A 14,015-nucleotide genomic window follows, 5' to 3' on the forward strand; every position below is an offset into this window, starting at 1 on the left:
GCTTCTGCTGTGCAAACCAGGGCTAATGAAGTGTTTCTGCACCAAAGCGCTGCTCTTGGCTCTCTCTGAGGCAAAGGAGCAGCTCAACACCTCTAACCAGGGCAGCAAGGTGCAGCCCTGCCAGCTCTGGGCCATCCTGTCGTGGGCCCGTCAGTCTGTGAGGCTTCCAGCACACACACGCTCACTCAAATATCATCTCTTTGACACAATGCCCCGGCCTTTCCTCATCCCAGCCTCCTCAATGGAAACAAGCCAGCAGCATGCCCAGGCCCCCAGGTGCTCTGCAGGAGGAGCTGACATGGAAAGGCCAGGGAGGACCATGAACACAATTACAGTTGGCTGACAGCTGTGCTGACTGCAGGTGGCCATTGAAATTACTGACGCACCTGGAAAAACATTTCATACTCCGCTTATGATCATTTGACTTTTATTTTCCCCACACCCAAGCTTACTCCTGATTTCAGCCAGCTGGCACCCATGAAACTGTTGTCCAGTCATTACAGGGAGATGTAATGAAAGCATGTCATAGACAATGGGTTGAATATTACCATCCAAAGCTGATTTCTCATGAAATCTTGTCTTTGTTTTCAAGACCATGTCCATTGTTGCCCATGTCTCATCTGGCTGCCACACTCACAAGGACATTGTAATTTGGGGACAGAAAGGAAGGAAGCAACTTATCAAACACCAGACACAACATGTATAGAAGAACTGTGTTCCTTTTTAGGAATGACAGGATCGTATTGATCCACTCCAATTGGATGTCCAATGGATGAACTTTGGGAAAAGCCTTTGTATGGATTGGATTCCATGAAAGAAATCCAAGGAGGTGTTACACCGGACTGCAAAATGTCCAACAGCCTTTCCATCTCTTAAAAAGACATTGATGGCAGCTCCTGCCCTGGAGTTACCAGATTTGACTGAACCTTTTGCACTGTTCAGACATGAGTGCCTTTGCCTTGCACAGTCACTCCACAGTTCGCTCAAGGGCTGGCAATCTATGGAAGAAGCCGGTTGAAAAGAGTGTATTTCTTAAAAAAGAGCTAAACAGTGTAACTGAGGGATGGCCAGTGCACCTCAGAGCAGGAGCCAGAACAGGTGAGGCTATTCTTTTGATAGAATAGGCCTGAAAATACATGGGGGGCAAAAAGCAATTGATGTCCTGCGCATGGTTAGGTCTGGTGAAGAGCAAAAAGAGCTCACTGGTTTTCCTAAAGGAATAGATGGCACTCCTGGAACAAAAGACATGGTGCTAAAGACAGCTACTGCCTTGAACCCTGCTGTGTTCCTCAATCCCTCTGCAAGGAATCAGCTTCTCAAATCAAATAGGGACAGCTTTGGGAGCATCCAGTTCCCTGCTGAATTAGCAATAATGTGCCACAGGGCTCAACAGCAGACTGATGAGGAGAAAAACTGCTAGAGATGAGGCAGAACAAAGCGTCTTGTTAGCATATTTTTCCAAATTGTGAATTTTTCCAAATTAGATCCCAAACACTACAATGAAAACAATCATTCTTCAAATACCTTAATTGTCCTGAAGGATGGTAGGTAGCAACAACTGAACTAGTTAGAGTGCGTCAAGCAGCAATGACACAAACTTGAGAAGACAAAGATAAAGAAACCCAATGGTGTATTGAAGGTAGAGCAGACAATTTGGAAAGGCAGCTACTTGGTGGTAGGCTGACAGGGATGGTGACAAGTGAAATGTAAAATCTTTGTACAGAACAATGCAGAGTTTTACAAAAGACTGCCCGTAGGGATCCAATAAAAGGGAAGTAGTACAGGAGATTTATTTCCAAAGACTATTTTCTGACTTACCTCAGCAGGAAGGGTCTAGGTATTCATTTGCCTTAGTAGGCCCTTTTTCTGCATGGCCAGAGACTTTTCCTTGCCACACCAAACAAAGCTTTAGGCATAGCTCAAGTAATAATAAAAGAAATAACTCCCAGTTGAGACCTACTTAGCACATGGAGGTCTTACCCCAGCAGCGAGATTGAGAGAACAAATCAGAGCCTACAAAGACAGAAATGAGTACAATTTGCCAGGAAAGCACACAGCAGACCACAAGAGGTTCCCCTTGCACTACTGAGAATCAGAATTCCAGTGGCTTCTAAAGAAAAACTGACCCCACAGGAAATGCTCTATGGAAGACCTTAGTCAATCACAATCCTAATCTAGAGGAAGTCAGCTGAGAGGAAGTGATAATTTAAGTCCCTTTTCATCATCTTTTGGCCAAGTGCTCTCATCTCTACAGCCATTTTGGGTATGACCATCCCTGATGAGATTGGATGCTCAGGTACATCCTCATCAAGCTGGGGACAGTGTCTGTGTCAGAAAGCACAGCAACAAGGCACTTCAAGATAAGTTGGAAGAACCATTTGAAGTATTCCTAAGCACTCGTGCAGCAATAAAAGGAGATGGGACCAGTACTATGATACACCTTCCCCCAAGGGGAGCCTGCCCCTACTCACAAGGAACTGGAGAGGAAAATATAGTTGAGAATTTGAAGCTTAGATTTGCAAAGGTTGGAAATAATACACGTTTTTTGCTGTGTTGAATTAGTTAGAAGAAATTCTATAAAATACCAGATAAGTCATGAATGAGTAGCTATGAAAAATCCTCACTCTCAGCCCACAATCTTGCCAGCAGCATTCCTGCACGCTCTGTCAACCAGCAGCAGCCACTGGGCCAAGGGGAGGCTCCCCAGCACAATTCACCCCATGCCCCCTAGGCAGCGTTCCTGGGGCTGCTGCACTGCAGAGCTGTAGGAGAAACTCCTGACCCAGGCAAAAAAGCACCCAAGTCTCAGGGTTTAAGAGGTGACATTTTGCTGAACTACACTTGACAGAGAACAGAAGGGAAAAAATGGCTCAGATGTTCAATCTAAAATGCCCCAAGAATTCTCAGGAATGGGCACTCAACATAATTGGCACGCAGGTGATTCAGGAATTTGTAGAATACTTTCCAAGGAAAAACGTCCTACTTGCGTGTTCCCAAATGTTATCCTCCCTCAGTCAATGTCATATCTCTGCCAAAAGAAGATTCTGGCATTGCTGGCCACATCTCTACCCTCTCAGCTGAATATATTCCTGACAAGAAACGTAGGAAAGGGTCTAGACTTCAAAGTCCCCATAAGTCTGTGCAGGAATTAACATTTGTGTATCTCTAGAAAGATGGGTTGTGACAGAGTAGTTTGGAGAAAACTACAAAACTCATTGAGATTCCTTTGGAGACTCTTGAACCCAATTTCTCTTCAAAACCCATGGAAGTACCTTGACTCCAACACCTCTCCATGTGTTTTTCAAAACTCTTGAAAAGAACTGGATACTCCTTGGCGCCCACTGTCAAGGTGATGCCGTGATTTACAAGCAGTCCTGAGAGCTGCCTCAGCTGACACCTTAGAGCAGCCCATGTGCACTGCTCTGTAACCCTCCTGAACAAGGGCATTTGGGGAGGGGTTATTGTCCAAACTTCAATGCCTTTGACCACTCAGGCAAAGAGTTTGACACAACAAGAAAGGTCCAAAAACACATGTCCTAAACAATTTCCATCTGCCACCATCTTTTCCTAAAATGAGGCACAACTTCACAGTAGAGCTAGTGGGTTTCCAACCTCTACTGATGAATTCATTTCAGTGGACAAACTTAAGACTTGAGGAACTGAATTGACCGGAAGAAACACACTCCAAATATAATACAAGCAACAACAGGAGAAAGAATTACAAACAGTGAGATTTCTTTATTGTTAATGTTCAACACTATCATCTTTCAACTTCTTAAACTTACTAAACTTCTTTGAACTAATTCTACGCTTTTAAGAAATACCCTACTGCTCAGTGTTAAAGGAACCTACTGTACAATACTAACTTAAAAAATCCTAAAAACCTAATCTTGTAGTTGAAATAAAAAATCCAGGGTTCGCAAATTTCAGGAGGCTGAAGCAGGTGTCTGGTGCCAGTACTCCACTTACAGCTGGTCAAATTCAGAAATGCGGCTCTGAATATGGGCCAGCTTGTTGTGGAGGTACAGGCACCTGCTCTTCATTTCAGAGTAGCTGGGGCTACCCTGTGAAGGAGAAAGCAAAAGAAAATCAGGGCATGCAAACACTTTTACAGAGTCTACACTCGGATGTCCTTTGCTTTAGAAAGTCTTGAGGCAGACTCAGCAGTTACCATGGCCCCGCAGCTCTGGTGTCACACGTACCTGTTGTAACTGCTGATAATCTGCTAGGATTCGATGATGCAGTGCCTACAAGAGAAAGAAAATGAGGAGTATTTCACCACCACTATGAAATGCAAACGTTGGTAAAGCACTAAATGTTCGCTCAGTCTGACTCTAGACTTTTCCTTCCCTGTCAGCCACCACTCTTCTGGGAGATTTACAAAAACAAATGTCCCCCGCCCAGCAGCACCCAAGATCTGCAATTAAGCCTCTCAACAGGCAACAGAAGGAGCCCATGCTCTAAGACTCTGCTTGGGACACCTCTCCCCTTACTGCTCCTTCGCAGACAGCTCAAACAGGGGCTTTTGGACACGGTCTGGAAAAAATCAGACCCAGCCCAAGCAGTGTCTGACCATATTTGCCAATTTGCAGGTTCCCATTGTTTCACTGAGCAGCTGCAGGGAATCCAAAACACTGCTGTGATGATGAAGCACAGTCTTCATGGTTTTGTCCTTCTTTACCTGATGGGATTCAGAGCCTGGAGTCAGACACTTCCATTGCTCCTGAAACTGTCTGAACTTCTTTGTGATCTTCTCAATCTGAGAATGTAAATTCCGGTATTCGTCATACTCCGCATTGAAGTCATCCTTGTAGCGCTGGCGTTGCTCCAAGGAGACAATGGCTACGTATTTTCTTAGGGAAAAAATGAGTCCATTTTTCCATGAGTGAACTCTAAGAGAACATTCCAGTATGTTTCTAGTCCATAAAACACATGTGTAATTTTACGCTAAGCACTGGGTAATGTCAAACACAGACACCCAAGCTTTGCGTCACTTGCTCTGGGACCAACAGTTTCTACTTTCAAGCTCATGTGCATGAAGAGAATGCAATTAGGTAGCTCAGGAATCTGTCACATTTCTATCACACTTAGTTACTAACACTTGACATTGTAGAGGTTTTCTCCATTAGGAAGTGGAGCACACTTAGAAAACATTTGCTTTAATTTCAAATGTCAAAGGAAATACACAGCAGCTTAAGGAAGAGGAGATCCATTACTAGATTATAATCTCTTCGTCTGTGGGAAAAGCTTCAATTAGTTACACTTTCTTGTGACAATACGTGTCTAAAACATATTTGTCAGGGACCTCATTTATGGAGTTGAGTGCCCAGAGTTGGACTTTTGAGCTACATTCTTTACTGTCTAACGTCAGAGTTAATTATAATATTGGATTCTTCAAGCGGACAGCAGTGACATCACTGATCATGGAACTGAGGCATTTGCAATACAGCCACAAAATCTATCTCTAGATCAGCCTGAAACAATACTCCATAAAGAACATCTGCTCCTAAGGAGGGCACAATTCATTAATGCTTCAGGCCACTGATGGGAGTCAAACCTTCTTCATTCCCTTCTCCTTCAATTCAACAGGCATGACGTTTATCAAGTACATGATAAAAATCCAAGATGAAGAGGCAATGAGAACAATAGATGCCACTTCCCAACACTCTCACACCAAAGCTTCTGCTCCTCTAGGCCTTAAGATCTTGCTCTTTTTCAATAACAAAAGCTGCCTCCACATGGGAGTAAGTACTTCAAACCATCCTGAGACTGATATAAAAAGGAGTAAATTTTTAACAAGGACTGAAAACAACTGGTGCCAAGGATGCATTCCAGGCCAGACACACCTGACTAGTGTGCAGGATAATTTTGAAAAGAAAACTACAGATGGCTTTCAACATTTTGGGAGGCCCAGGAGCAATGTGACCCAGGGCCCTGCCGCGCCTGCTCCAAAGGCCGCGGCTGCCCCAGAGCTGCAGGAGGCCTGACTGCCCTTGCCAACAGCCCTGCTCTCACACAAGCTGGCAGCAAGTTCCAGTCTTTTATACCACACACACAGACACACTTCTCCCTCCCCTCCTGCACTGGAAATTCAATGATGGAATGCAGCAGCACTGCTGCAGCTGAGCCTGTGCAACTGCAGTGCAGGAAGGGAGGGCCCGTCCGGGCCTAACCCACCTCGGTGTTCATCTCTGCTCTGAGCCTTCCAGGCCCAACTCAACCTGCTCAAACTCACCCTTTCAGCACAGGAAAGAGCTGGACACTGCACCCCACTGGTAGGGGCAAGGGTGAATTGTTCTTTTACTCACCTCAAGTAATCTGGTTGGTCACTTGTTGCAGAGCATGTGGAGGCAATGGAAGTATCTTTAGTAGTTCCTAGAGAAAAGGAGAATTTTGACACTCTCCATCAGGAGATTGTTAAAAGGCCAAAAGATCCCACTTGGACAGTCTTGAAAAGTCCTTCAGAGCATTCTTCTCACAGCTAATTACTCACAAGAAGCAACAACAATGAATAATACGGCACAAACAACCTTCTCCAAAGAACCCTTTCCTGGGAATTAGAGGGAATGGCCACTTTATTCTACTGGTTGTGCATTCCCATAGGGTTAGTCCCAGCTCAGATTTTGTTATTTGATGGCATTATGTGGCATCTGCACAGCCAATGAAGTCATGCAGCAAAAGATGCAGCTTCACAAAAGACAACAGCTTGAGAGAAATCAACATCAAGGTTCCAACCAGAAATAAAGAAAAAAGCTGAAGTTGTTCTCATGACATGTTTTTATCCCCACTTCCCTGCCAAATCCAGAGGCCCAAAGTTTCGATGAGTGCCTGCACTCTTGTCAGCAGGAAAGCCAATTCCATTCTATAGGGCTTACTGGCACTAAGGCTCCAATACCCTGCAGACCAAGCCCAGTGCTCCTCATTAACGTGGCAGGATGGGGTTGGAAACAGCTCTGCACTTGGGAATTGCCCTTTGGCTCTTGGCAGAGGCATTTGGGAAACAGTGCACACGTAACCTCTCAGCCCTCTTTCCAAAGAAATGTTCAAGAATTACCATCATAAGAAAAAGAGCTGCCATAAAGACAAGGCAGCTGAAACTGGAAGGAACAATCAAGATCATGGTAATCTCTCTCTGCTTTCCATTTCAGGTCTTGTGGCAAGCATAATAACTCCACACGATCCGTTCCATTCCTTGTGACCTTCCATTTGCCATTGTTTGCAAATTAATCTTGTGAAAACTCAGCCATTCTTGACAATATTGAAGATATCTGAACTTCAATTCTTGAGGAAAGAACTGTTGTGTGATGTTCCACTTTCTTTTCTTGATTTCAGTTGTATAGCAGAGGTATAAAAAGAAGAGTAAAAGTGGGAGTAAAACTGGACAGAAAGACCAAGAGTCACAGTATGTTCAGAGCAACTTGGAAGAGCAGCTTTGCTGTGAGCATTTCATTCCTAAAAGTACACTTGCTCTCATGCCTCAGTCCACTGAAAATTTCAACCTAAGCCCCAACTTGAAACACGGAACAGATTTTTCCTTCACTTGCTGGGCAGAATTTGGGAACTGGCTCCTGAACAAAGCTGCTCACGAGAGTTTATAGATTTAAGCAAAAATCTTTCCAAAGGCATCCCAAGGTTTGCAGGTACCGTGTCTGTGTCCAGAAGAAATGTGGAAAGACCATCTCAAAGCACCTGTCTCCACAAGCACACCACCACTTGCAAGAGGCATCTGCACACTTCAAACCTGCCTCCAGGCTGAACCCAACTTGGAATTTGCAAGCTCAACCTCGAAAAGAGACAACCCACAGATTTAACAAAGCAACTGAACTGTGCCTTGCTGGCTGTGTCCCTGTCATCAGAAATCAAGGGTTCTTTATGCATTTCTGTTTACCTTTTCTATGTTGTTTCCAATCTGTACCACTTCCACACCTTTTGAAGAATGAAATTCTGCAGCTGGGATGGAGAGGAAACTGCCAGCGCAGTTCAAAGTAGAACTCCAGGAAACCACAGCCCAGGATTTGTAGCTTTTGCAGTTTCCATGAAAAGGCTGAGGTCAATGAAAACAACCATGGAATCACTGAGATTTTATCAATATGTATCAGTAAACGAGTCTGCAATAAATGTGTGACAGGTTTCTGCCTTCAACATGAAAATCTGCTGATTGAAAAAGGGCTGACTCAATCAACACTTGCGATTTTACTAGAAATCAGATGGAAAGAAAACAATCCATTGCCTGTGGCTATCCATTGTCTGGCTCTTCCTTTTAACCAGCTTCTCCTAACAGCAATCTATTTCACATTTCATTGTTCTTCATTGGTTTTGAACTATTTAAAGAAAGAAATAATTTCTAAAAATGAGTTTAGAGATTGTAGTTTTTTTGTAGTTTTCAACAAGGTTCCATCAGCACAGGTTCTGGGCTTTGTTAGAGTTGTCTTTTAAACCAAGAGACAAAATCTTATGTAATGGCAGAAATAGAAAGAAGTCTTGATTTATCATGACCATACATCAAGGAAAATGATTGAGCAGTCATGCAGTGCAGCGCCTTTGTATATCCAGTGCCCGCTTTCAAAGCTACCTTTTCACAGGGTGTAAAAACACAATTAACTATTTCAGAACACTGACAAAGAAGGATTTTCCCATAAGATAAGCCAACACAACAGGAATGTGAGAGAAACACAGATGGCAAGAAGAAAACCTCCAAGTCTTGGCATAACAGAAGCGGAGGTTTGCAATTAGGACACAAGACAAAAACCTCCACAGTAGAGACTGTGGGTAAGGAAAATTGCTGCTTTCGTGGCTTCTAGCCCAAGATGTGGGGACAGCTGTGACCACCCTGTGGATACTCCAATCTTGGACAGTATGAAGGTGGCACCTCCAGAGAGACTTGGAGATCCCCACCATTGAGAAGACCAAGGGTGAAGAAGGACAGGCTGGACAACAGAGAGTCCATTTGATGATGTTATCTCCACACTTAATGTCTCTCTCTTCCCCTCACCCTGCTTCTCTTCTCTCATTTCTTTCTATCTCCCTAGTTTGCATTTACTGTTCAATAACATTTTTACTATTGACTGTAGAAAAGAGTCATGCTTGCACCTTCATTTAGGCAGAAGCTTCCCTTAATACCAAATCTCTACACCACAGTTATCCACACAGGAGTCAGGAAAACCAGCACATCAATACCTTCATCGAAATCCAAGCGGTGCCACTGCTTCAGCCGCCCCAATTCATTTTTCTCCCCGTTTGAATTGAGGATCTCCTTCTGCTCCCTGGCAGGTGCTGGGACGCTGGAACTCGGAAATGTCTCCGTTTGTTGCACCTCATGAGTGCAGGGGGAAATGGAGCCAGCACTTGGAGACATGTCCAAAGGGAAAAGAGATGTGGAGGGCAGAAGGCAGGAAGAAAAGTGGCCACCAGCTGCTGGCTGGACATGACTGTGCTGGTGGCCAATTCTCCTCTTCTTGCTCGTCACAGGACTGGAAAACTCAGAAGCCAGAGGCCGTTTCTGCATCAAGAAGAAAATAATTCATTCATTCACCAATGATTGGGATCATCTTTTGCGCCCATTCTGTAAAAGCAGCGCTTCTGAACATGCAAAGGTTGAAAACACGATTTTTCTGCACTAAAAAGTGCATTCAAACCAGGAAGTACTGCAGGTAAAGGAAGTACTGAAGGTCTGTCTCACTCCTACTTTCTCATCTTAGCACTCAGCAAGTCCTACTTCATATCAGTATCTAAAAAGCTTTGGGAGAAAGACATTCCCTTTGGGAGCTCCATCAAAGGATTCCCTGAAAGGGAACGTCCTGCACTTTCACATCACAGCTTTTACACCACCTGCACGTCTTCTGAAATTTACCATAGAGTCCAGAATTTTAAAAAAGCACAAATACCTGAGCAGGTCTTGCTGGAGCATCTGTCTCAGAAGGCCCTGGAGATGTCTCTTGGCTGGTGTTGGTGGTGTTCTGAGATGGAGTCAATTTTCTGTATGGATGGGCCAATATTTTATGTTACAAAGCCTAAATATCAACTGTCATAGTACTTTCCTTGCAAGGAAATCAGAGTCCTTCAGTGTCAGGACTCAAGGAAACAGCATGAAGCTGAGTTGGGGGAGCTTTAGGCAGGATACCAGGAAAATGTTCTGCCCCAGAGGGTGCTGGAGCACTGCAACAGGCTCCCCAGGCCAGTGGCCACTGCAGGAGGCTTCAAGAAGAGTTTGGACAACACTCTTGGGCAGCTGGTGTGATTCTTGTGGTGTCCTGTGCAGAGCCAGGATCCTGGCAGGTTCCTTCTACCTCCCCGTATTCTAACAATCTAAGCTTCACTCACTAGGGATTTTTTTCCCTTTCTCTGAGCAACTGAACTTACCCAGAGAGGATTAACTTCAAATTCTGTCTGTCTATTTCAGTGTAGCCAGGCCAATCAGTCTGAAGGGTTTGAAAGAGATGTTCCTTCAGACTGAAGGAATTATCCTTTGCATTCCACTTGGCTACCTACAGGCAGATATGTAGGAAAACAAACCTTTATTATGCTTGCTGCATGCCAAACTACAGAAATATGATTGGTCCTGAACAGCTGCTTGTGAGAACCCAGTTTCAACCAAATTATGTCTTTTAGTACAGAGCTTGATTATTCCTCTATCACATGAGTTTTAAGCCATATTACTCTTTCACCAATAGAAAACACCAAGGATCTCCATCCATATCTAGCAAGAGTTCCTTTGAAAACAACATTGAGAGCTACAGTGAGTAAGGAGAGGGGATCAAGCCCAGGGTCCCTCATCATGTGGCAGAGCCAGGGTTCATTCTAGCAAATCCTGCCATGAGAAGGCCATGCATAGGCCTTGCTCTTTTCTTCTGAACTCAAACAAGGATCATATCGTCCTCAAGACAAATACAAAGTCTACTCAAAAAGGTAAATTGTGGTAATAAAACCTCCAGACCACTGATCTCTAAAGTTCAGGTTTTGACTTCATCCCCTGACACCTGCTCAGAGTTCCACTGAAAAGTGCATTGGGAAAAATCTCCATCAATTTGACCCCTGCAACACACTGCATAACTCATCTAACACACCACCACCATTTCTCACAGCTTTGACTTTTTGCCTTGAAAACATCATTTATGTCTATATTGATGCCTATCTACCCACAGCTAAAAAAGAAATGTAAAAGTGACAAAGACATCCAGAATCAGGGATTGACTCCTTAGAAACAGAACTCAGGTTGTGTTGGAAAGGAAGCAAATGTGTGTGTACCAGATCCCAGCAAACTCAGTCTGCCCATTTGAGATTTCTACAAAATAAACCCCCACTTGCTCTGATGTCCACTAAAGTCTGAGCAAGGCATTTCAGGCCGCAGGGCTGCTCACACAGAACTTTCACAATGCAAACCTGGACCCTGAGGCAGTTCACACCTCCTACAGCACATTGACTCCAGGGAAATATCAAATATTGCAACGGCACAGGAGAAAATGTTTTCATCCTTTACAATCTAAGGAGCTGAAAATTTCTAACCAACTTGAAATCTAAATGAGCTACTTCAGTTGGGGTGGCAGAACAAGGCTCTCATTATATTGTGAATGTCTTCAAGGTGAAAAAGCTCTGCCACGGCCTTGAGCAAATCCAGCAACAAATTTCCCAGGTTCAGGGATTGAGTTCTTAAAAGTCACTGTGGGATCAACCAAAACTGTATCCATGTTGAATTCTCCTCCTTGGGCTAGGTTCCAAGACACTGTTTTCCTAGATAAGGAGGAAATGTTGCTACTGGATATATTAAGGATGGCATCATTCAGCAACAGCCATGGGGAACAGGGAATATTGAAAAAGGCAGGAAAGAACCACTGCATCTTTCAATGCAAGTGCATCCTATTGTTGGCTGTAGTAACAAAATAACCATGGAATTCAGAGGAGTACTTCAGAAGTTGGTAAATAAATGAGATCCAAGGAAGATGGAGCTTTAATTCACATGACAGCAAAGAATCCCTCTGCTTCAATTTTCACTACCATCTTTAACATGGAGGATGTGCCTGGAACACCCTGGAAGGCAATCCCCACAGATCCCAGCAGAAGCCAAGTACCATTGAGAGGCCACCAACACTGTTCAAATGAAACACTGGCCTCTGCAGTTCCTGAACTTCTCTGGTCTGGAGCTTCTCCCAGGAAATTTTAAGTGCCATCACGAACCATTTCACACAATCAAGGAACACCTGGTACTCTATGAAGCAGTTAAACAGTGCATGGAAAAGAAAGAGAATGCAATAAGGCATGAAGACCAACAATGTTACAAAGTGTTACTCATTGCCAGCCATTCTAGGAAAACAACAATGCCTCAAAAGTTTTGAAGTTTTCCTTCTTTCTGTCAAATGGACTTTCAGTTTGAGACCTCTGGATGAAGCCGATGGAAGAACTTAACAGGGAGCATTCCCTAACTTGTTCATGGGTATCTAATTTAAAGAGAGAGGATTTAAAGTGTCAATCAGGAAAAGAATAGAGTGGTGGAAATAATGCTGGCACAAACTGCACAATCTCACCTGCTGAAGGATCTTTGCAAGGCTGCCCTTGTCCTTTTGCATGACTCCATCTCTCTGCAAGCGAGCAAGCAACTCTGGCTTCTTGTAAGCCCTCAGAGCAAGTAAATGAATCACCCTGTCCCTGTAGGGTCGGCGATAAACAGCACTGCAAGGATTCTGTTCACTCCCTGCAGGCTTCATGGGCTTTGTTCTCTTCTCCTCAGGGACAGGACATGAAGTGTGTGATTCAGCCCTTCTCACATCTGCTGGTTTTCCCAACGGAAAGGAAAGCAGAAAAAGAAGTGTCAAATGGGAAGTTTTCAGAAGGGAAAAGAGTTGATTTAAAATGATGATAGAAATCTTGGCTACAGAGCTGATTTTCACTGTCCTTGTGGTTCCCTTTGAATTAATATATTCTCTGATTCTGTGACAAAGCCCAATCCCTAACTGGTACTGGATGGAGCATGTTGCAAAGGCACCCTGTACCCTACCAGCAACCAGACCTGTGTCAACTGAATTGCTCTGTGCCAGCCCAAAGCAGATGTGGCACAAAGTTCCAAAATTGACTCTTTAATGCCAGTCCTCACATGCCAGGTATTCAAGGTTGAATATTCCCAAAGGATCTATGTAGACCACCAGCAAGAATCACACAAATCATCAGTCACACGTGAAACAGAACATCCCCAATGAAGAACTCAGAAGTTGAGTTTTGTCTCTCCAAAAGCCATCATGATGCTGCCTTAAAATCCACTGCACTAGGCTAAGGCAGAGCAAGAGCTGCACTCGCAGGGGCAGGGATGTCCCTGCAGGCAGGTGACTGCAGCCACAGCCAGGTCAGAGCCTGCTTTGCTCAGGGCACCTGGCTGTGCCTGGCTCAGCTCCCTGCTGCAGGCAGCACCACTGAGTGCCTGGAAGGGGAATGTGCACCTGGTGTCTGCCTGGAGCCAGGCTCCTTGGGGAAACTGCACTCAGAACAGCTTAATACAAATGGCACCACCTAAGCACATTGTGCTTTCAGGGGAATGTTGGAATCTGTCAGTAAGATGAAATCGATATCTTCCTTTCCATTTCCTTGAAAAGAACCTAGTGTGGTATTGTGGCAACATCACTTATTAATTACCAAGATGAAAAATTTAATCTAGCATGGTTTTTCATATTGATCTTATGAAATTCTCTATGCAACTTGCTCAAGGTCACTCTATTTCAATGTCCCAATTTAGTTTAATGGATAATGGCAGTGCCTAGGTGTTCCAAAACCAACATCTTAGCTACCAAGTCTGTGAATTTAAATGCATAAGGTGATCCAAACCTTGACCTCCTTGCTCCAAATTGCAACCCATCAAGCAGTATGGGAACAAGGAAGGACTGGCAGGCTTTCTCAGGGGAAATAAACCACTGTCTGAATGCAGTGACAAGAGACTGCAAGGCTGACCTGAGGCTGACCTCCACCTCCAGTTTGAGATCTCTGAACACTAGAGATGGCCTGTCCCAACAATATGCTGTGTAAAAGAATTACCA

This window comes from Ammospiza caudacuta, chromosome Z (assembly GCF_027887145.1).
Source record: "Ammospiza caudacuta isolate bAmmCau1 chromosome Z, bAmmCau1.pri, whole genome shotgun sequence".
Lineage (NCBI taxonomy): Eukaryota > Metazoa > Chordata > Aves > Passeriformes > Passerellidae > Ammospiza > Ammospiza caudacuta.